This window comes from Megalopta genalis, chromosome 4 (assembly GCF_051020955.1).
Source record: "Megalopta genalis isolate 19385.01 chromosome 4, iyMegGena1_principal, whole genome shotgun sequence".
Lineage (NCBI taxonomy): Eukaryota > Metazoa > Arthropoda > Insecta > Hymenoptera > Halictidae > Megalopta > Megalopta genalis.
The window spans coordinates 15,747,527-15,772,846 of record NC_135016.1 but is presented as its reverse complement, the minus strand read 5'-3'; the positions used below and the strand labels follow the sequence as shown (position 1 = coordinate 15,772,846).

The 25,320-nt window shown below is 32.8% G+C and overlaps 1 protein-coding gene and 1 long non-coding RNA gene across 2 annotated transcripts in view; one reads left to right on the top strand and one right to left on the bottom strand.

Moving 5' to 3' along the window:
- Positions 1 to 25,320, bottom strand: part of LOC143259277 (potassium voltage-gated channel protein Shaw-like) — a 421,748-nt gene that overhangs the window by 295,923 nt on the left and 100,505 nt on the right. The window lies entirely within an intron of this gene.
- Positions 13,583 to 24,112, top strand: LOC143259359 (uncharacterized). The gene is made up of 3 exons (XR_013033163.1): positions 13,583 to 13,733; positions 23,021 to 23,179; positions 23,257 to 24,112. It is a non-coding gene; the product is annotated as an uncharacterized LOC143259359 (long non-coding RNA).

Below are 25,320 nucleotides of genomic sequence, written 5' to 3'. Positions count from 1 at the left end.
AAATGATCATCCTGTAAATCAAAATAAAATATTTATATTAATATTTAAATCAAAATATAACTCAAGGACGAGGGCGCATTTTGAAAAATCCTATGAGAGTTCTTTCATATTAGATATGTACTATAACTTTAATCCACTCTCGCTCCCAAAGCGATTTCCACGATCGTAAGTTCCCCTTGTAAGTCCTACAATTTTAGTAGTACAGATAAATTCTTCCTAATTTTCCTTCAGCTTGTAAACGAAAATGAACAATTTGGGAAGAGGAGATACGATTATTCGAGCATCGCGGCTCATTTCTACAGTTTCCGACTATCAACAATTATAAAAACAAGGTGCAAGACTCGAATAATCGTATTTTTTCTTCTCAAATTTTCATTGTTTTTTACAAACTGAAGAACAATTAGGTAGAATTTACTGTATCTCTTGAAAGAAGCATTTGCGTGCATATATACTGCCAGAACTAGTTTATATCTAAATTTTGTCGGTTTAATTCAGAGACATCCTGTATAATGCAATGTGCGCTGCTTCTGATTAAAACGAAAAAGAAATTGATTTTTCAAAGTCGGTAAACCAGTTTCGCTCGTAATCGTGAGAACATTTCGCGAAATAATTTAGCAGTAGGTTTTGGTGGAGCTAAAAGCCGAGAAGGATGAGCAAAGGCGAGCCGGGGGAGGAATACAAAAGTATCTAGGACCTGAGAACATCGTGACGCGCCATGCGGATCGTGTATAGGAAATGCATGAGGTCGGCCGGTTCGGATTTGCAAATTGGCATTAGCCCGGCTGCACTCGAAACCATTCGGAAAGGACAGTGCGACAACTTTGATTAAACGGGGATAAAATGTGGAATGAAGGTGCACGTGTCACGTACTATCGCGGATGCTCCTCTACCACAGCGTAGTTCAATTGATGAGCACCGGAATATACTACGGTGGTGTGGTCGGATTCTAGGTCGTTCGCCATCCGTGACGTCACGTATAGGCGGATGATGTTCGCGCATGTGCGCCTCCATGCACCGCCAACCACACCGCTCCTGCATGCGTATAACTACAAGCGAATTTAACGCAGAACAGCATTCGAAGACCGAGCGGTGCTCGTCGTCGAAGAGAACATTAATCTCTGAACTGAAGCGAGCAGAATATTCTCGATGCTGAAGAATTGCATTAGTCAATAGTGTAATAACTACAAAGTTTGTAACTGGTCTTTAGGTCTTTTCATATAGTTGGATTATACGACGGAGTTGTGCTAATTTAATTACATCGTCGTTCAATTATGTTGTAATTCAATTACGTAATTTAATTACATTGAATATCAATTATATTGTAATTCAACTACACACACACACACACACATTGTAATTAAATTACGCAATTAATTCAATTGGGCAATTCAAAACTTTCAACTAATTCAATTACTAGTTACTTTAATCACGAGTGTAATTGAAATACAATGCAATTGAAGTATAGTGTAATTGAAATACAATGCAATTAAAGTATAGTGTAATTGAAATACAATGCAATTGAAATACAGTTCTTCAAAATACAGCACATAACTTTTAAGAAGTGAGTTACACTTTTGTTCTTTAATTAAATGATCTTTTAATAAATAGAAAATTTAATTATTATTTACAAATGAAATATTAATTCAATTCGTAATTTGTTGCTTATGAGAATAACTGTACACAATAGACACAACAATAATATCCTATTGTTTGAATCCTTTACATTGTTTTTTCAACCTCTTATTACTTATTATTATGTATTACTTAATCAGTAATTTTTTAATTCAATTGCACTGTAATTCGTAATTAATGCAATTGAATTATTTAGTATTTCGTAATTTTAATCCTATTGAATTGCGAATTACATTGTAGTTTAATTGGATGGAGATTCGAATTACGAATTATAATGTAATTGAATTACTTTGTAATTGTAAGTCCTTGATTGATCCAGTTATGATTCTGGACAACTCTACTGTACAATAACATTATGTTCTCTAAAGTAGCTACCTTTCGAAGCCACGTGCCACCGAAACTGTTGTTCTCACCCTCAGTGAAAGCGCTGAGATTATTCAGTTGGTACAACGTTAAGCTGCTCAGTCACGGCGGTTTTGATATACAGGGTGGACCATGTAACGTGATCAGCTTAATTTATTCTGTTGCTAGTAGTTCGATTGGAAACTTCTTGAGCTAAAATAACATAGTTTGTGGAGATTATTCGAAACATATGAGAAATAAAACTAGTAGAATAAATGAAATCACATTAGATAATACAAAATAAATTAACTAACAACAGGCAATGACTAAGTTTGGGCAAAGTAGATATTTAAACGGACAAGGATGAGGATAATAAGTTAGGTTAGGTATAATGTAACCTCCACACTTGCCGTGTCTCTTTTCTTTTTTCCAAAATTCTAATTCCAGCTGAAAGATTGTTGTTTTGAAACAGAGCTTACTAGATTATATTACAGGATTATACAGGTTGTCACGTAACTGGTGGTACAACTGGGCAGAGACTGATTCTGAAGAGTTTCCGAAAATTGTGTTATTTCTGGGAAACGAGGGATCCCTGAGGTCGTCTGAAGTAACTTTTAAAAAACATTAACCAATAAGAAGCGAGCTCGGCCGAGTCAACGAGCGGTAAAAGCCCAGCGATGATAACTTGCATCGATTGATGCATTAAAAATGATATGCACTCGATAATAAAATATGAATGACCTTGTAATTTCAAAAAGTATTATTTTACGTTACTTTGAATATTTATTTTCATTATTGTAAGAAACGTAAAAACAAAATAATTTTCCTGTCTTATCGATTAATATTGACATTAATAATTTGCAATTTATGCGATGCGACGTTTTAATATTTCTTCGTCCAGCTTTATTATCGATTTGTATTGTTTGTAGTTAAATAATATTATTTATTCTGTATTGATATTATCGTTTGTTCTTTCGTTTGTTCAAATGTATTGACATTGTGACAACCTAGTTGTATAAGGCTTTCCGTAATATAGTCTTTTCTCTTTATGAATTAAAATATTCTTATGAAATGCATAAATGACAGAAATGTAGTTGTTGATATGTATAAAAATGTACTATACACTTTGCATTTGATATTCTATAGGGAATAAGAACAATCATTAATTTTAATTTTGACTTGAGGATTTTGATTTTATAACGTTATATCGTCGCATGGAGATATCTGAAGGAACTAATGTTTTGGATTCTGAAGCTTCAATAGGTTCCCATTTCAATGGAAAAAAGTTATTTGTATTATAAAAGTAGGAAAATTGACTTTTAGCCACAAATGATCGCTTTCCAGATTGCTGTGCAATGTTATGCCGAGTTTCCTTCTCCTGATCTAGAATTTTTCAAATCATCCCAAAGAGAATAAGTTTAATGTCGTCAAATCGCCTTAGTTAGAAGTTTTTTTTTTGTTAAATGACCACAGTGTTCATACGAAAGTGCATTGTAATGATCAAAAAAGGTGAGACATCTAGAAACCGTGTTCGTAATATTATCACCAATTTAAGAATGAACTTTAACAATTTCAACACATTTCTTATTTGTGCATCTTCCGACTAGTGAAGCGCGGCCTCCTATGCCAGAGTCATTTCTGATTCACACTGATATTCTACCGACACACATTTGTGGTCCTCCCTACTTTTGCTCGCCGTGACTCCGGCACAGGAGACGGAGGGTCAAACCTCGGCGACGATTGGTGACAGCTGCCAAAAGATTTCTGCTTGATCTTTCTGAAAAGGACGGCGCGTAATCTGAAATGTTACTTAGATCAAGACATCATTTATTTAATAATTGACGTCTATTGATCTATTGATAGATCCGTCTATTGTTCCCGAGTCACGACGGACAAAAATGGGGAGGACCGGAAATATGTATTAATAGAATGTCAGCGTGAATCAGAAGTGACTCTGGCACAGGAGGCCCGCGCTTCGATAGTCGAAGGGTTATAATTATATCAATCATACCAACTATATCAATTTATACTATAACGCATTGTGGGTCCAGAAACGATGAAATGTATGTTTAGGATGGCAATATCGTTTCGCAAACGAGAATAGAAACTGAGAAAATGATAAAGCTGTAATTAGAAATTTCTTGAGTAAGAAAAGAAAATTTTCATACCTGCCAGACAGACGTAAAAGCGATATTAGTGAAGAATAATGCATGAGGTTCTTTTACAGGAAGAACAACGAAACTGACTAAAGTAAAACCAGCTGCTGTATGCGAATGCTGTGGATAAAAATGCGATGTCGGACATTATTCTTAGCACAAGTGCTGACCAGATAAAACATGTCAGCGGGTGCCGCAGATCAGCAGAACTACTGGTTTAAATTTAAAAATATATGCGAGTGAGAAGGCCAACTCGCGAGAGACAATATTACAGCAAAAATTCGTACACTATAAAATAAATGTAAAATCAATTCAAATGTCAAGTAATTCTTTTATTATTCAGTTTACTATTATCTTTTAAACTTTTTAGGAGTAGTGACGAAATCTGAATAATGAAACTGAAAATGTTGGATGAATATCAAAAAAGGAATGAAATACTGTGCTTTCTGAATATACTACTCCTGAATACCGTGCATCAATTAGTGTATTCCCTCCTTAAATACTGAGCCTCAATAACTGTGCACAATAGAAGTTTAATACCTAAAAATGTTGAATGAATATCAAGATAGAAATGGAATACTGTACTTCCTGAATACTACTCCTGAATACTGTGGATCTGAGCCTCAATAACTGTGCGCAATGGAAATTGAATACCTAAGATGCTTTCGTAAATGTGATAATCTACAAAAAAAGAAATTTAATATAATAATAAGTCGATTAAAAGTTTACATTAGAGATGACTACTTTAACAAATTTTCATATTTACATTTCTCCTTTTTAAAAATATGGCAGAGATGATTTCATATTTGAGGTTATGTAGGCCTATCCGGTTGGTAACCAGCGCAACAACTAACGCATCCAGTGAAAAATAGATTCACTTACTGTGTATCGAGTGCAAAATAGATTCACTTACTGTGCACAGTAAATAAAATAATGAAATTCAAACTAAAAACAAAAATTCAAATAAATAATTACTGTTTTGTTTCTCCGTAATCTTAATACGTTTTTACTTACTTAGAACGATTTATTTTATTGAATATTGATCTTCATTCGTTGAGTATTTTCGTAACCTTTTTTATAAGCTTTACAAAAAATTGAAATCACTATCAAAAAGTTGAAATAATTATTGTGGTGTTTTAAGAACTTCCGTCTTTTTTTATATGCTTATTTTTAAGAAATAAATAGTTAATTGAATTCAAATAAACAATTGATGTTTTATACGATAAATATAAAGATAATTATGCTTGAAAATTAACAAAAAATATTGTAATCGGTTACCCCACAGTAATTGGCTCCACTATCCTATTTCTAAGATAATTGATCGATACATTTATTTTTTTTTTATTGCACGGTCGTTTTGGTAACGACATTTTAATAACAACAACAACGCAAAATTAGTTGATGCCAAAAGTACATAATCGCTCATAAGAAAAGCTTTGTTTAATTTGAAAGTTGATTTAATGTCATTTCTTAAGGCAGGAACTACAGCGACAATAACATAACGATTAACATGGCAACTAATTCTGAACCAATACTGAACACATAAGATTCAAAGTACAGTCGCCGCCGAAAGTATGTTGACAGTTGATATCTTTTCGAATACTTTTTAAAAATCTTACAAGATGACACGAATTTTTGTTTAGATGACCAGTTGGGTGAAATTTTCAACATGCGTATAAGTTATCGAGAACTACAAAACGCAGTGTTTCAATTTTCGTTATAAGCTCGAATAAAAAAGTTGAAAAAACATAATTATTTAATTTTTGTATCATTCTAACCGATTGCAATTTTTGTAAAATAATTTGTTACTCATTCTCTAATCAACCAGTGAGTCTAATAACTCATAAAAATATTCCAGGCATTTGGGTCGATTTTAAAGGAAATTATTCCGATTTGAAAGGTGTCGACATTCTTTCAGCGGCGTCTATATGTCGTTATAACCGGGGAAAATAAAGTCACTATGCGATATTCTGCTAATCTAACGACAGAAGGTATTTAAATTATGTGGCAACCAGGTTCATTTCATTATTTATTTCATTATTTCGATAAAAGAATATTCGACTATCTAAATGAAAATTCGAATCAATATGTCAACGTGAGATATGAGATCTGAACGCGAATCAAGAGCCAAGGTACAATGAAAATAAGCCCGAACGGAAAGTTTGCGCAATGATACTTCAAGAAACATTATTCCTACCAAAACTTCGTTCGAATTTACTTTGAGTTGCAAGAATCAGAGATATAAAGTAACATTCCGAAGAAATGAAGCGGTCATGACAAACCGGAAAACTGAAGAAGACATTTCGGTTGCAGAAAGAGACTGAAACTGTTGTGTCAAATACATGGAAGAAACAATCATCGCCCAAAGAGATCGTTTAACGGATGAATTCTGAGTAATGTAAAAAATATGTGAAATAATAGCATAGCGATCAACGAAGGCGAACACATAAACAAGACATATAATTTACTCAACGTCGAAACTTATAAAACATTAATGAATAGGAATATTGACAACTGCTGTGATAAAACAAGCCAAACTACCCGATGACATACAAAAATTAATCCTCGCTCAAGAATCCAAGGCATCTAGACTTTATAGACTCCTAAAATTAGAAACCTAAATCAGATCACCTAGTCAAAAACTAGCAAAATACCTCACATCCATTTTCAAACCCCTAACAGATAATACAAACAGGCATGTTCTTCTTTTTGTTTCATTTTATTCAACAAATACAGAATATACGAATTCAATCAGGAGCCATTCTAATCAGCTTCCACGTATAATTTTCATTCAGTAATGTCCCAGTAAATGACGTAACCTGGAAACCTTGTACTCTTAGTGCATCTATTTCCTTTTCTGGGACACTTATTACAAACAATTATCAGGAGCAGTGATGGGATCACCCATCTCCCTAATCATAGCTGATATACAAGGTATTCCATAATTAATATAATATATAAGTTATAATTTAATGTATAAGTTAATACCCGGATAGAGATTCCTGAGGTATCAAATGAAGTAACTGACCAATGAGAGCCGAGCTCGGCTAACGCTAGGCAACTGATGCTGGTCGTGAAAGCTTAAAATCTCTGAAAAATTCAGGCTCGTTTTTATAGTCGTCGATCGTCAACAACTATAAAAATGAGGCTATAAAAATAATCGTCCCAAATTGTCCATTATTCTTTACAAGCTAAGGGACAATTTGAGAAAATTTATTGTATTCTTATAACACGATTTTTTTTCTGGAACAGCTCATATTGGTAGAAGAAATGCCTCCATCGCGCGTCACGGTTTTTATTGACATGAGCAGGACGTTCACCTTGTGCATGTAGTAACGGTGAAAAAATCTTGGGAAAAAAAGAGGGCTCGAGACCGCTCATGGGTCTCGAACCAACGACCTTTCGCGTCGTATCCGATCGATTTCGTCAAACCATGGGATCCCTTCGTCTCTCTCCCCTTTCTAGGTTTTTTTTTAAACACGGTTTCGATACAGCAGGGAACGAATTAACCGTGTTATAGGGTAGACGACTGTATCATAATAATCGCAACAAAATAATCATGAAACACACACATCACAGAAAAATACTATACTAATTCATTTAACATTAATAAAGCATCGTTTTCCTCGTACAGACACTAAATACCAGTAGTAGGCGATGCTTCCACCGAGGGCTCACTTCTTTCATCGGCAGGCTCTTGCCAGATTCAAATCCTACAAACATTTTAGTCGACGAAGAAGTATCTTTAATTCTAATTTATGTAATGTTATGTATGAAAATAAAAGTTTTAGGTTCGCAGTCTATTTATGATATTTAGAAAAAACAGCTGTAAACGACACCGAAATCGAGCATCAGTTTATATTAACGAATGGAATTATGGAAAATAATACACTTCGAATCACAAGTGGAATTGTAAGTGGAACTGCTGATGAAACTCTTTATGATCATGATAATAGCATTAACCCTTTCGCAGTGAATGCCGACGAGATATTCTCGGGCAAAGCGTCAAGTACTAAAAGGAGAATCCTGAGATATTTTCGGGCACAGTAGCGACTCGCGTCCACTATTCACAATCATTACTCGTATAAAAAAATGTATTTAAGTTTGGTGTCATCATTTTGAGTATGCGTTAAAATAAAATTTTTCTTCATTGATCCTCCTATCATAGTTCTTCCAATATTTCCATCCTCAGATAAATTCTTATCTATTGGGTTGGCAACTAAGTAATTGCCGATTTCAGTTATAGATGTCTCTCACTCCCATTTTTATGATATCCGTAAATGTTATATTATAAAATTATTATTATTATTATTATTATTATTATTATTATGTTATTTTTTATTATCCGTGAATGTTAGCAACTGGACAAATTGAATGCAGCGGTCAAGGAAAAGCGACCAGAATTGGTCAATCGTAAAGGTGTCATTTTCCACCAGGACAATGCTAGGCCGCACACGTCCTTGTCCACTCGGCAAAAATTGATGGATGTTGGTTGGGAATTGATGTTACACCCACCATATAGCCCTGATCTTGCGCCATCGGATTACCACTTATTTCGATCCCTGGACAACTCCCTTCGTGGTAAAACTTTAAATGATGATGACGCTGTAAAATCTCACTTAACTCAGTTTTTGGCCGAAAAGGATCAGACTTTCTACGAGCGTGGAATTTTCAAGTTGTCAGAGAGATGGCAAAAGGTCATCGAACAGAATGGAAAATACGTTGCAGATTAAACTTCATTTCAAGTAAAAAAAATTTTTTATTTCATTGAACAAATCGGCAATTACTTAGTTGCCCCAATCCAATAGATCAATCTTTATTCGATTGGATATTTATTTGATAGTGCCAAATAAAATTGTACTCGTTAAGTCTTTATCTCTTATTCGTACACGGAATAAAATTTTTGCCATAGGTACATAGACGGCCGTAATGCCAATTATTATTACTAAAATCGAAATAACTTGAATAATAATAAAGTTTTCGAGCTGAAATTTTTTTCTGTACATAATATTGAAGGGAATTTGATACGGATTTTTCAATCCAATTTTTCTTTCATAAAAGAAAAATTTGTTCACAGTTAAAGAAGCTAATTAGCAAAATAATTTGCACGTGGTTCAAATCAGCGTAAGAAATGCTGTCAAAATGCATATTTTCAAAATTTTATTTGGATAATTACTGATAGTCGACTTTCGTCTGAATGTCCTCCCTTAAAAGCATAGATATTAAGCGTAAGATAATTTTGCTAATGTGAGAACTCCCGATGTCCGATTGATGTGTAACAAATAGGTCGAATTCTGATGAAGTACTAAAATTCATACTTGTCATGTTTCATTTCTGCTTCCACAAAATCAAATTCTACCTGAAAGAGATCTAATGAAATACTAAAATATCGCAGCTTTCCGTCTTGTGTCATATTCCATTTCTGCTTCCCCAAATTCAATTTCTACCTGAAATATCGCAGTTTTGAAACTGCAGACAGTATCCGGATCGCTCTGACAGACCAACTGAAGGCAGTTTCAAGTTTTTAATTTCAAGTTAACCATTTCAGCACTGTTACGGAAAGTGGAAATATGGTCTTTGATGATGTACGATTTTCCAATGAAGTTACTTTGCAGAGGATAATAATATTAAATAGTTTAATCCTTTATAAAAAAAGGTATGGCAGTAGTCTCATGACATTATAGACACACCTAATTTTTCACAAGATCACATTTGCAATTCCTGGTGATCGTAATATCTCGAATACGATCGCAACGATTTATTATAAATTTTACATGTCTCTTTCGAAGATAAAATTGAGCTCTAAATTAACTTTTGCAGTGAATCCCGAAATATTTTGGGCAAAGCGTTAAGTACCAAAAGGAGAGTTCGCGTTTTTTTTCGCGCACAATTCACAATTCAGCGTTCATTTCAGTAACGAAAAAAAGAAATAAAATGAAGAATACTCCGATGGCCATACACGATTACAATTTTACAATGGGAGTCGTTGATATATCGGATCAAAATATCAAATATTATGATGTAACATATAGCAGAGGGAGGAGATATTATTATAAAATTTTCGTACATTTTTTAGACCAAGCAGTATGATATGTTGGGATACTGTATAAAAAGACATTTTTATTGAATATATTCCAACAACTGCTAACAAAGAAAAACCGACTAGATTATATATAGTATGCTGTTTACGTCGAATTGGTGGGAAGAAAGGTAGAAATAAAACGAGATATTTTTGCCCAGACTGTGACGTCGACTGATGACTGTAGGTTTATGTATTCCGTGTTACAATATATATCACACAAGACGTAACTATGTATAATTGGATGTTCATTTGTTCTCAATAAGATTTGTAAAACGTGTATAAAAGTTTTTTTTTACACTTATTATCACCTACGGAATCATTTAAAACGATAAAAAATAACACATTTTTTGTCGAATTTAATAATTTTATTACACTGTGAAAGATGTAATATTGAAAATGCATTGAGTAATCAATTTGAAAAGAAAAGAAAGCTTGGACATATTTTACGTACGTATATGACATACAAATCACGAGAATCTGTAAGGGAAATGCATGGCACCAGAAGAATCTTTCTCAGCTAATCAAATAATCATGAAAATCATCAAAAAATCATGAAATCATTAACAGTCAAATAAACGAGGCAGCAACTTCATCAGAATTTGTTCGTTCAATTGAAATGGATGATCCAGTAACAGTGCAAGAAATATTATAAGCAGCATTCGACATAAGCAGGTACCTTCAGTTGTAGGAAAACTTCTATTCGGATTTATATGTTTCGTGCGACACAATGTCTATCCCTGTGGTTCTCTTGCGAAAAGAGTTCTCACCACTTGGCAGATTTTACATTAAACATTTCACAAGGATTTTAGGATAAATGCAGAGTTTTATATAAAATGCATTTTGTAGCTTGACTATGCAACTAATTTCGATGAAATTAGTTACCGAGATTTACAAAATGCATCTTTTAAATTTTCGTTATGGACTGACAAAACATTTGAATAAGACAGCATTTTTAATTCCTTTATCATGCCAACCAATTGCAATTTTTCCAAACAATATTTTAACCATTGAAGAAGTTACATTTCTATCCACCAAAAATTTCTAACAAACAATATTATGGAATATTATTTTCAAATTAAAGAAATTCTACGATAAGCAAAACGTAAGTATTAATATTTTATTTCAAATTAAATCAATTTCATTTCAGAAGCAAAACATTTTCTAGGTTTGTGACGCGTTTAAATTATTTCTATAATCATTCAGTATGAGCATCGTTGCTGAAAATTTAAGAAAAATTAAAACGATCACTTTTTATTTATAACCAGAACAATCATTTAATATTGTTATAACATTATTCGTTAAATAATAATTGGCACTTTTTATAATATTATTTGTTAAATAATAATTGACACTAGTTATAATATCTAAGAAATTTTCTTACATTCGTCAACGAAATATCCGTTTCTGTTATAGAAAAAATTTTATTTTCAAATTTTATTAACTCTGGTCAAGCCAAAATTTTTAAATTTCAAAAATTTGTAAGACTTGTAATATGAGAACTTTTATTCAAAGAAAAGTACCTCATGCAATAAATTTCAATGTAGCGTATGAGAAGGTTCCGGAATTTCCTCGACCCTGTTGAAAATGTATTCAACAATCAATTTGCAAGCGAAAGAGGTCATGGACATCCAATTAAGTTTCGGATATGCAAATTGAGAAGACCTGCGAAGAAATATTGCATGGCATTAGAAAGATCTAGTTCTACATATTAGGTCATCCCATAAGTTCGTGCCGCGAATAAGCATACACTTTTCGCGATGTATTTTGTAAACATAGAGGATTAAGCAACCGACGGTAAACAATTTAACGGACGAGTTCAGTCCAAAGAAGGCATTCGAAAAAAGTTAGTGAATGGCACGTGTTCCCTCTTATACATACACAGATAAAAAGATACAGCACCGTATGCGTATTTTTTCATATTTTATTTATTTATTTATTTAAATGTATTGCATTAGATTTAACTTTGGTGGATTCGAACACTAAGTAACGATCTTAACACAGCAAAAGTCTTTTTCTGTCGTTTGTTTGATAAACTAATCATTTTTGCATAAACTAATCTATAAAAAAATATATGACTGTAATTAAAAAAGTGATTCTTCAGCTGCATAGAAATTATTACCGTTATATTATAGACCTCCCTGAACTGATCAACTTCCCTAAATAAAATTTTTCAATAGCTCATTCTTTTGTTTCGGAAAGCATCTGTATTTGCATTTTTGTCATATTTATTTATACAAGATCAAGGCAAAAACCATCAAACCATCATCAGGAATTAAAAAATTTAGTTTCTTCATTTTATAGGTCTTAAGAAGTTAAAGGTTTGATTCGTCCATAAAAGTTGTAGATCAAATCATATTTCAGCAATACAATATTTTTAATTGAATAATGTTGCTTTTAAATATGAGTAAAATTATTGTAACAGTAACTCTGTAAAAATAAAAGGAACTTAAAACGAAACGAGTCTTGTGAACTTCTCCAGTCGAGGCAAAAATTTATCACATTTCTGGGCAACTCTCCCCTTGTTGCAGTGGATGTCTCTGCTTTGTTTTCGTGTTTTTATATTTATCAAGTAAGACATATTACATTTGTTAATCAAAAAATAAACAAAATAAACGTTACATGTCCTATTCGATAAATACATAGTTAAATTATGAAAAAAAACCAAAGGCACAGCAATTAGTCACTCCTCAGTAACCGGCTTCACAAAATGTTTCGTCCATACACGACAGCAATACAATAAATTCTTCATAACAGTCCCTATTAGAGGCTTGTTTGCATTGTCCCTGTGCTATTCTTACGCCTATATGAGTTATTCCTACACCTATGCTAAGGTTCGACGGAGTCAGTCAAGCGTATGATGCGGCATGTGACGCGGTTTCCTATGACTAGAATTCTCGGAATGATATCTCATAATTTTAATTTTAACATTTTTAACTGATTCTTGTTCAATATATTGTTAATAGTTTTCTGATTAAAACGAGATCAAACATGACATAAATATTTCTGATTACAAGAAGTAAAATCAATTGCGATGTAATTGAATAAATATGGCCTACAGTATGTTGTGTTTGGTCTCATTTTAATTAGAAGAATCTGACTGATATGGTAGAATAATTTTTTTTTACAAGTGTAAAAAATTATAAATCAAAAAGTTATGGCATCGTTTGTATTCCAGCATTATTGTGTATTTGTGGTAATGTACACCGATATGTTGGTCGCTGGTTTTTAAGTTTGCGAGTGCTCTGATGTTCGTTCTCTCTCTCTCTCTCTCTCTCTCTCTCACACGAGATATCGACAGCTATAAAGGTAAGCCGCGAGGCTTCAAGAATAGTATTTGATTTGCCTAAGTTGTCCGTTTCTGATTCCAAGCTGCGTGACTATTAAAGATAGTTTACTGTATTATACATATCGTAAAAGAAAAACTTTCGTGTGAAAGTGCATGCTGAAAGCGATGCTTCGATTCTAAATGATACATGCGTCCTGGTTGATCGACCCAAGAACTAGCAGATTGTAAAGTCGAAGTAGGTATTGAAGATAAAATACAATGTAGACGGAAGCGTGAAAAGGCGAACGGCACGTTTTTAGCGAAAGGCTTCACTCGAGTACCAGAGGTAGATTATAACGATACCTACGCCCCCGTAACGACAATGTTATCTACTGGAATAATAGCAGAACTCGTTGTTGAATGCGGATTGCAAGTTTTATCACTAAAGAAATTCTAATAGAAACTGCAGGAGGGATATTGTCAATCGTAAGGGTGGAAGTATCGAAGAAAAAAGTTTGTCAGCTGACGGCAGATTCAAACGAATCGAAACAATGTGGCAGACAATGGTACAGAAAACTTGATCGGAGATTTAACCAGTTAGTTTTTGACGAGAATACTCGTCATAATGTAAAATTGAGCCATTTCTTCAGGAACTTTGTTCTTATTCAGGACATCCCGTTTAAGTTGAGACTATAAAGAATATCATAGATGCATGATTTAAAAAGAAAAAGAAAACGCACAAAAGGCTAACGCACATCTTTTAATATTCTAAGTAGGGATTCAAATGTCACTACATGTTTTTTCATACATAGGCATTTGCGAGATCACTTCGAGGTCATCTCGTTTTCTGAAACCTATATTTTTACTCCGGAATCACATTCTATGTTCTATTTCCTATAAAAAAAACTGCACAACTTTTGTTTGAAATATTTTCCTGTAGGTTTAATATTTTTTAAGATATACAGGGTGTTCCATTAAAAGTGATACAAAGCGATATCGCTGATACCGTTAATAATACTCAAAAATGTTAGAGAAACAAATTGTTTGGTTCGAAGGGGCACATTTTGTCATGAAAATAACCTTTTTCATAGATCACATTTTTTGAGATTTCAAAGTCATCGGTATTTTTCTAATGGAATTTTAAATAGATTTATACCATTCTTCAAATGGTCGTAAGTAGTGCAGTCAGTAAATAACTAAGCAAGGCGACGCATGCGCAAAGAGTTCCGCACAGCGGCGTGGGGCGTCTACCGTCTGAACATTGTAATTCTGAACTACGATGGCGACGCAACGGTGGACGCCCCACGCCGCTGTGCGGGACTCCCTGCGCATGCGTCGCATTGCGTATTTGATTTTCATGATTGCACTGGTCGTAAGTATATCACCGCCATTATATGTATAGGTACACAAGAGAAGAACAAAAATATTATCAAATAAACCCAGTCAGCTACAGTGGAAGAAAGAAGGCGAATCTAAAAGATTCCACACAACAATTTCGATGGTTCATTAATGTATACATAATCTGTATTGGTGTAACGATATTATCATCTTGTATTTAAAAAAAAAGTAGACTGTTGATCTTTATGAATTCATAAAAAGAATGATAATATTAAACACGAAATAGCAAACACATCAGAATAATGCAAGAATATAGAAACAGTATTTTTAAATGAATAAAATTATTGTAAGAAAAAGTATATCGTTATTCAACTTTTGTTTCTTGTAACTAACGAAGATGTTCGTTATTTTCCACAAAAGTCCGCAGTCTAGTAATAAATAATCTCGGATAATCTCCATTTTAATTTCACCATAGTATGAACGTTCGTAATGAAATGATGTTCTGGGTAGGTCAACAGAATTTAAATCATTCTAAATTATTCTACGAATTCGTTAGGCGAACTTCATAAGCTGAGAATAACTCGTTAAACTGCAGCAAAGATTTCCCGCGCACTAAGTAAAATAAAAGTCACAGTGAACATCAACCGATTTATTACTAGTCACTGATTCAAATATTACATTATATTTTATCAATGAACGAAATCAGTAATTCAATAATATAACTATAAATCTACGTATGGAGATCACTTCTACAATTTCTAGACTGCATTTCAATTCGGATGGATATAAAACTGTATTTCCTGCGAACGTTCGTTACCCGTTCATTCTACTGAAACGATTTTTCGAAGCGGAAAAAAAACTAACCTGCCATCGGAGAGGATTAAGAGAAATTTCAGCGCAGCTCTGGCCGAAACGCGTTACCGGAGTTCGCTTCGTACGCAATTTTTCGTAAATATTTTTACGCCGGTAAATAACGTATACAGGGAGAGTATCGTGACATGACGAACTCAAATAATTCATAAAATATTTGTTTTACGAAAAAATGTTTCGGATAGAAGTTGCATGGCTTCCAGGGGTACATATGAAATTCTAATCAGTTTTATGTTATTTTGTTTTTCTATCTAGATAGGAAGATCACTCTTATTTTTTCAAATGGAATTGTTAACATTTCTTTTCGAACTCGGATAAAGAATTGTTGAATACTACATAAAAAAGTATTACATCAAATGCTGTCTAAAATACACAGTTACTGAAATATTAGTAAAATATGTTTTATTTTAAGCGACGTCTGTTGTAATTAATACAATCACGTAATTTTATTATTGTGAACGAGAAACATTTTCAAGAGTTCCTGCTGTCATCACAGAACATGCACGATTAATATATTGTTGCATACGTTGATTAACGGTCTCCCCTAATGAACATAATTTATTTTCGCTAATTTCTCACTAACTATACAGGCTGTCCTAAAATTATGGTACTTCCCTGAAGTTATTTGAAATAAATTCTCTTCCTTAGCGTAAATGCAATCCGCGGCTATGTTTAAGAGTTATTAATGAATAACACTGATCAATGAGGGGCGAGTTCGTCTGGCGCGATGCGGCCAAGCTCTGTAATGATATACAGGGGATCCCAAAATTATGGTACCTTCGGGAAATTAGAGATTCTTGAAGTCATTCAAAGCAACTTTTTTCTTCACAAAAATTTTCTGCGAAGCATCGTTAACTAGTCATTAACGAAAAACACTGACCAATGAGAGACGAGCTCGGCCGCCTCGCGCCAGACGAACTCGCCCCTCATTGATCAGTGTTATTCATTAATAATTCTTAAACATAGCCGCGGATTGCATTTAGATCCCATTCGGTGTAACACTTTTTTACGTAGAACTCAGCGCAAATTCGGGAAGAAATATTAACCATTCCACTTAAAAAATTGAAGGTGACCTCCATACCACGATAAAAAAAAGCAAAATGACATAAAACTGATTACAATTCCATATATCTCCCGGGAAGTTGTGCAATTTGTATCTGAAACATCTTTTTGTACAACAAATATTTTATTAGTTATTTAATGTCATCATGTTACGAGACTCGCCCTGTATGTATTATATTTATGTATACTACGAGCGTGGTCAGAGAAAAGATCGCAACGCCGAGTGCCGCCGGTCGAAAAGCGAAAAAGGTGAGCATCTGTGTAATTAGCGCAATGAATGGCTCCGAGCTCTGTGTGATAATATATTGCCAATGAAATGCGCGTGGCATCACGCCAGACCAGGCGCGCCAGCATTATGTCGTGACGCGTGGATAAATTAACAAAAAAAACAAAAAAAAAGGAAGGAACGCTTAGCATTAGAAAGACGGACACGGTTACATTTGACTGCCGTGTAATTTTTTACGTCGGCGAAATTTCCGGGAAAATTTGTGTCGCGTTAACACGTAAATATCCGACATAACGCGACACAGTGCGCGCGCGTCGTCGTTGTGCAACTTTTCTGGAGTCGAAAGAGAAAAAGATCCGAGGACGAGCGATACCGGAATAAACATTTTCAAACCAGTCATTTCGTGGACACGTTTATTAAGCACTAACACTGGAAAGAAGTTATGGCACGGGAAATGTTGTCGGCGTTAATTGAAATTTGCAACGTTAATTGGACAGGCTACAAAATCCCGTGACCTTTGCATCTCGGGCAATTTCAGTTTTTACGTGTTACTAGGTGTAATAAAGTATAGTTTACGTTTTTAGGTATCCTCTCGTTAGTTTGTAAAATTCTGCGCACCGTATTTTATAATTGTATGGTTGGCGTTATAATTCCTGGGGTACTGTGCGTTCGATAAATATGTCAAAATTTCTGACAATTTTATTGATTCAGCCTGGTGAAAGTAAACGCCATACATAGAGTGTCCCAGTTTAATCGGCATAACTTTGCCAGCATGTAAGAAAAAAATATTATATGAACATATGCTGTTTAATTGTCACTTTTTGGTGACTTACTAAATCGGTAGTCTACTGAGCAATTAAGGTACTCTTTCGTAAAAATATTTATAGTAGTTATTATTTTAAGACATACCGTTACACTACGCAACAAACAAGGATGTTCATTGTGTTATTTTTTCTTCGTAAAGTAGAAATGAACATTAAAGCGTTTCATTGCAAGTGCAAAACACTGGTTAGTTTCAAGTTGACTTTGATGCTAAAAATGCAGTGCTTTAATTTTGAAGAAGTAGCAGAACTATTTAGAATAGTATCATTTGTTTATTCGTTTATCTAAAATCAAATTAAATAATACACATTTCCAACGTTGTGAAAATAGGGCTTCTTCCGCTCTTAAACCACTGTGCAACATGGTCAATCACAATGAAAGTGACCCTGACAACCCTTCTGCTGTCTACACCTACTCTACTTTTAGGTAGTTATATTTAATTATAATTCTTGATCTTAAAAAACTTTGGCTAAGAAATGTAGAAGTTTTAGTTTACGTCACTGTACATCTCCATCACGCATTTTTCGTCTGTTTTCCAATGCAGTTCAGTTTGCTCCACCGAATTTGTTCCGAATAACATGTTCATTAATGATTTAATAATTTTTTAGTCATTTTGCATACTTATTAACAAAAATATTACTATCTATAGAAATTATGAACACACAGTTAAGGATTTCTAATCAAATCTCAAATAAATAACTTAGTTATCGAAATTTGAATTTCTAGAAAATTATCGATCGGACGTGTTGACACTTTAATACTTATATTATTAATTTATTAAATAAAAGTATTATTATAATTTAAGCGATACAATCATCATTGTATTTTTTGATAAATCAATTTAAGATATGAATTTTAATTGTATAAATAAACGTTCAATGAAATTCTCTTTGCTCCATGACTCGCTATGCCCTGGTCTCCCCTAAGCAAATTGATCTATTGAAACGACAAAAGACAATTTGACAGATTATTTAAAATCTAATCCCGCAAACAAAAAGTATTTATCTCGAAAATGAAAAGTTTCCGGGCTTACATATGATGACTGCGTAGAGCTACATGTAGATAGAATATGATAATAATGATAATGATAATAATAAAGATAATAATAATAATAATAATAATAATAATAATAATAATAATAATAAAAAATTTTACGTCTTTCATAAAAATTAAGTTTTCATCTTTCTGATTTTACCAATATTGCTTTGAATAATATTCTACAAGTATTTTTTCCAGAATATATTTTCTAGATTTTTTGAAACTGACATTGCTGCTTGTTCCCATAATGCAAATGTCATTTTTCCTGTTACAATTTGTAATGATCAAAAATATACCTGTCAATCCTATTTTTCGATACATGCAATTGACATTCTATTTTTAGTTGAATTGGAAGCAGGTGAACGTAGAATAGAGCCGGACACCCTAATAGGATATCTCAATAACTCTGTTAAAAGGCGATGTATCTATTATTTCTCATTGCTACGCAAAATGTAAGTTTTAAAAATAAATGAAATAAATGAATTTGAGGAAAAATTATTTGCATAGTATGTGGCCCTCCATACCAAATAATTTGGGCTCTCGATATTTTGTAATAATGGTATCATTGTGAGATGTAACGGTTTTTGTTACGAGGAAATAAGCGTTCTCGCTAGTATCGATTACCAGAATGTTAAGGTTTAAAACAAAACGCGACTAGGGCTCACTGGCCTTTTTTGTTTTATCGATCGATATGCATTCGACCGATTGGATGAGAAATTGCTCTTCATCGAGCTCGTGTCGTGATTGAGTCGTCTAGCTGGGATACGATTCGGTTTTACGTTTATGTTATTCAATGTGTCTTTCCATCGGTTATTTGTTAAGTAGTTGCGTCAGTTTTAAATAATACGTTGTTACATATATAATTAAGTTTGTATATTAAAGTTAAGGTTATTTAAGTTTAAGGTTGTCCTAAACTGTCAGAGATCCATCTTTGACAACCTCACAATTTTGCGTAGCATTAAAATTAGCGGAGATATCATGTTGTAATAGTGTTAGTGGAACACTCTGCATATTACCTCTTTTAATCGTCGCTATACTGCATCGAATTCACTGGTTACTCGTTCTTTTGAAACTAAAACGACAGTTTCGAGAACTTACAATGAATATACAGTGGCCCACGAAAGAGTTCGTACACCTTTTAAAACGCAATAACTTTCTCAAAACTGAACTAAATAACTTGAATTTTTTTAGATAATAGAGGGACAAGTCTACTAGTCGGTATTTTTTTTAAATTTTGCTATTATTTGAAATGAAAAGAAAAGATTAAAAACTCTCGTTTTGTAACTTCTACATCTGAGTCTGTAAGGAAAATTTAAAAAATGTCTTCTGTAAATCTCGGTAACTTATATGCGTGCTGAAAATTTGATCGCAATCGGTTAACTACAAGCGTTGAAGAATTTTAAAAACAGCAGATTTTTCTCATAGTTTTCGGCTAAAATCGTGATAAAACTACGATTTTTGAGATGTTTAATTTGTTGTAACTTGTAACAACGTGAACCGATTTTGATAAAATGTTCAACATGCAAAGATTTTTGTTATAGGCTCAGATAAAAAAGTGAAAAAACGAGAGATTTTTATTTTTTTGTCATTTCAAGTAAGAGCAAAATTAAAAAAAAACATTTTAGTCATCGTCTAGTAGTCCGCCTACCATCCAAAAAAAATTCAAGTGATTTAATTCTGTTTTAAAAAAGTTATTGTGTCTAAAAAGGTATACGAATACTTTTGTGGGACACTGTATGTATATTATCGAAATATCGATGTGGGTCAGAAATGATATTAACAAAAAGTCAGACAACAGTATTTTCACACCGCTAGAATCAGAATGTAGGAGAAATTTTTGGAAAAAATCCTTAGGGGAAAACAAAAATTTTTTGAAGGTGTGGAAATTTTTCGTTTTGCGTAATAAGGGTTCGGAATTTTTTGCATTGTCAGAATTGGTACAGGAACAACGTGTGATTTAATATAGTAGATTGTCAACAAAATTTTCGTAGAAACATTTGCATGATGCCAGTCGCTGTAAAAGAGGAATTTGGAAACCAGTTATTTTGTTTAGATTGATGGTTTCAGCGTTAAAGAAGATATTTTAGGGTCACAATTAAAAGAGACACCCTATATTAGCTCTTCTTTCAGAAAAGCAATGGCACCAGGTTTGACCCGCGTATCCGACTGTGCCCCACATTCCCTTAGCTTCTTTTTGCCATGATTACGTCTTTTAGTAACGTAGTCCACAATCGTATTGTTGGAACGACCAGTTTTTTGCGCTATGTTGCCTCAGCCTCCACCTTCAACACGAATTGCATTAATCGACGCCTTTTCTTTACCAGGAAGTATTATTCCCCATGGCATTTTTTTTTATTAATCATTTTATGTACACACATACGAATGCTATTGGATTTATGCAACAAATGTATGTACAAAAATGTATAAGCCTTGTTAATGTTTTAAGTGTTGTAAACCTTGAACTATTTGTATGTGCTTTTACCATAAGATGCTTTTACCATAAGGAAGTAACTAAAATATAAGTGCTCACGTACATAAAAATGTAGCCCAAACTTGTATTTTTATCTTTAATAGCAAATAATTAAAATAACTAATTTTACTTTCAATTTAATTAATTTGTCTTTCTAACGCTTTATATTGCTTTATTATACAGGGTGTCCCATTTAAGCTAAAATTGTAAAAAATTTCGTAGACACATGATTTAATGAAAATAAACTGACAGGTGTCCTTTAGTATTTCGAGTGGGGAGACAAATGGCACTACCACTTTTTAAATGCGTGGGCGTTTTCTAGGTTACTTCAAGGTCGCCTTGCTTTTTAAATAAACCTAAATAATCTAAATAAACCTATATTTTGTTATCCACATGTACAACATTTTTTTTAATTGTTTTTTTGTTCAATATTTTTTAAGATATTTAGTTGATTTTTCATGTTTATGTCGGGGATAATTTTATTTTTCTATTAAAATAACAACGTTACATTTTTCTGTCAGGTATTTTATTTCATTAAAAAATATCATATTACTAAAAAATGTTTCAAACAAATGTTGTGCTCATTGACCCGGCCGCTATGCGTCAGCCGAGAGCGCCTCTCATTGGTAAGTGCTTTTCGTTAATAACTCAAAAACTTGCATTTTCGCTAAGAAAAAGGTTAGTTCAAATGACCTTAAGGAACCGCTTATTTCACGGAAGTAACATAATTTCGGAGTACAATTCATACAATGTAACAAACAATACAATGTAGTAACATACAATGGAGTCCAGTTCCATATGCCACGTCAATAATAAAAAATTTGGTTTTGGACTCTAAATAATTAAATAATTTTCGAGGACTCACAGAAGCGTACTTACAGAATATTGCACTGATATTTTGAATCGTTGCTGTATGTTAAACGCACATTTCCTTTGGGCAATAAAAAGATAAATCGAATCATTCTACCAGATTAGTACCTTTTGTCACGTTCAACACAAAAACTGCACACTTATGACAGCATAAAAGTGAACATTTATCGCGTGAAGTTGGAATGACATTTCCAAATGTTCTCATAATCTATATTTGGACACGAGTTTTCCATATAAAAGGCATAAATGACTGCGATCGTTATTAACTACTGACAAGCTTAAGATAACAACCTACAATCATGAAGCAAAAATTACAGTTCCTCTTTTTGTTCGTTTCAATGATTTTGTTGGCAGGAATTTTCGTGACACTAGCGCTCTTAATTAATAACGTTAATGTGTATTTTATATTATCACATCTGTTACGTTCCGCACAAAATTCATATTAACGTGTAAGCATTGAGCATTTTTACTTTAAAAAACCGCATTTTTTTAAATTTTAGTTATAAACTCAGATGAAAAAGTTGGAAAACATAAATTTTTTTATTTGTTTATCATTCTTACCAATTGCAACCTAAAGAAAGTTTTCGGTTACTTCTCCTCCAGTAAACTAGGTGGACTAATAACTCAAAAAATTCAAATCATGGACAAGTTTAAAAAAAGTTATTCCGTTTGCAATTTTATCTTACAAAGATATTTAATATGGTGAAAAATTTGTTTACCTATTAGATTATTTACTGCATTTATTAATGAAACGGACATAATGCTCTTCCTTAGACAATGATTTAATTTGTAAAAATACATAGCGTTGTATGTGTTGTACGTTGTTTAACTAATATGCTTTCTTCAGCAATAGATCATCACTCCTGATTATATTCTTGACCTGTTATCATTCGATGAAAAAGAAGCTACATGAGTTTAATTTTTGTTGAAAGTTGAAAACACTAGTAAAAGAATTCGCAATAGAACTTTTGGAAAAATTTCAAATCGATTGAATAATGAAAGCAAAGTAAGAAAATTACGTTATTCAAACATTGTGTCTGAGCGAATAACAAGCATTTAAGCAATGCAATTTATAAATTTCAGAGCTGCACAAACACCGCTCACTGATAAGTTGAATTACTAATTGCTTCCAAATCCACTATGTTACAAAAGTTCAACCTGGAACACTGAATTCAAATTCAAATTTTGTAATCAAAAATGGACAACTTGGGAAGAGGAGATACGATTATTTGAGCCTCGCGCCTCGCTTTTATAGTTGTTGCATTATCATATCCACAATACTTTCTCATCTACAACTATAATTATAAATGTCGAGTAATTTCTTCCTTGAGGCACCCATATTAATTTTTGAAATTGGATTTCTTTATAATGAACTGAACAGAAAGTTCAGTCTTCGTGAGTGTTTTTAAAAAAATTCATGATTTAGTATTACTTTATGGTATTACCCTATTATTATTATTATATATATATACTTATTGGATGCTATGTACTGCTTTTACAGGGATATAAAATACTATTAATGTAAAGGTTAGCAAGAAATAAATAAAAGTTTTTGTTCAAGCGTATAGGAAGTTTTTCATCATCATAGCTACGAAAGGGGTCGTAGTGAGAGGGGATAAATTACAATGCTACTTATCTTACTTATTTTCAAACGGTCCGCTAGAATCAAAATAGGTACCAGTGTGCGTAGAACTTTTCACTTTCACGTCGAAATCACTTTTTGAAAAAGAGAATATAAATTTTGTACTATGTTCCTAGTAGTGGAAACCTATAATGAATTTTTGCAAAAAGCATCTTTATATTAATAGCTTAGAATCACAGTGGCCTGTGATGAAATGACATTTTCAAAAATTCATATACTTATATGTTAAAATGTAATTTGCACATGCCAAAATGTTAAAAAAGCGGGTGAAATAAATCACAAAAATGCACATGTTTATTTGAGACATATATTTTTCAAAAATCATATTCACAAATTCTAATAAACAACGACGCAAAATATATTGTACAATAAATATTATTAAATATATGAATAATTTATTATTTCCTTACAATTCACAAATGGACAAAACTTTTCGGTAGAACTAATATAAATTAAATTAACTTTAAATTACAGGATTTTCTTATAAATGTTTCGGAGAATGCATAATTATTGAATTCAGTTGTTTCAATAGAGCAAGAACGTAGTAATCCATTCGCATTGTATGCTATTCTGAAACTTGCAGCGTAATTTCTTTTTTTATCTACGTTAATGGATTTAGAATTAAGTATATCCAAATGTTCTTAGCAGATCTTGTTGCGTGAAATCAAGATCCGTGCACGTTACATTCATGTAGCAGTCTGACCGTGCTATGCAATAGCTGTGTGGCAGTATGTAAAATATTATAATATATATGTGTGACACTTACTGTGCTCCTCCCTGATTACTGTGTCCTCACAATAATCTTATGTATATATTTAAAAATAGCATTATTCAATTAAAAATATTGAATATTTGAAATTATATTTCATCTCTAATTTTTATAATCAAATTAAAGTACCTAGAAAATGCGTAATCTTCAGTCTTAGATTCCTAAAATTGCTTTGATGTGTTCTTTCCTTGATCTTGTTAAGACACTTCAGAAACACGTTGCAAATAGGGATGAAAAAAGTTAAGATGATGCTTTCCAAACTAAAAAAATAAGAAATGATATTAATAAAACTCGGTTAAAATACAGAAAAGACAATAATAAGTCGACTACTTAGAAATATATTTTATTTAATGTACTAAATGAGATTTACGTCTTGTTTGTATTACGGTGCAATGTAACTAGATTATGATTTCATGGCTTTTTCGATGCGCACATTGATTACTGGGTCCTCTCATGACAAACAGCGGGTTACTCCTAACATTATATTCTTAAATCGTAAAATGTGTGTATGCTGCAGATGGTTTTCTTTCCTATTTTGAAGAATATAGTAAGTATTGAAACATATATTTTATAATAATTTATGCTAAATAATTTAAAACAAAATATTTCATGATTTTACATTTCTGTTATAGAATTATCTACATAGAACTAATCACGGTAATTGAAGCACAGTAATTGGATTAGTCTACGGATATTGACACACAGTAACTAGAAAAGGCTCAGTAACTGAGACACA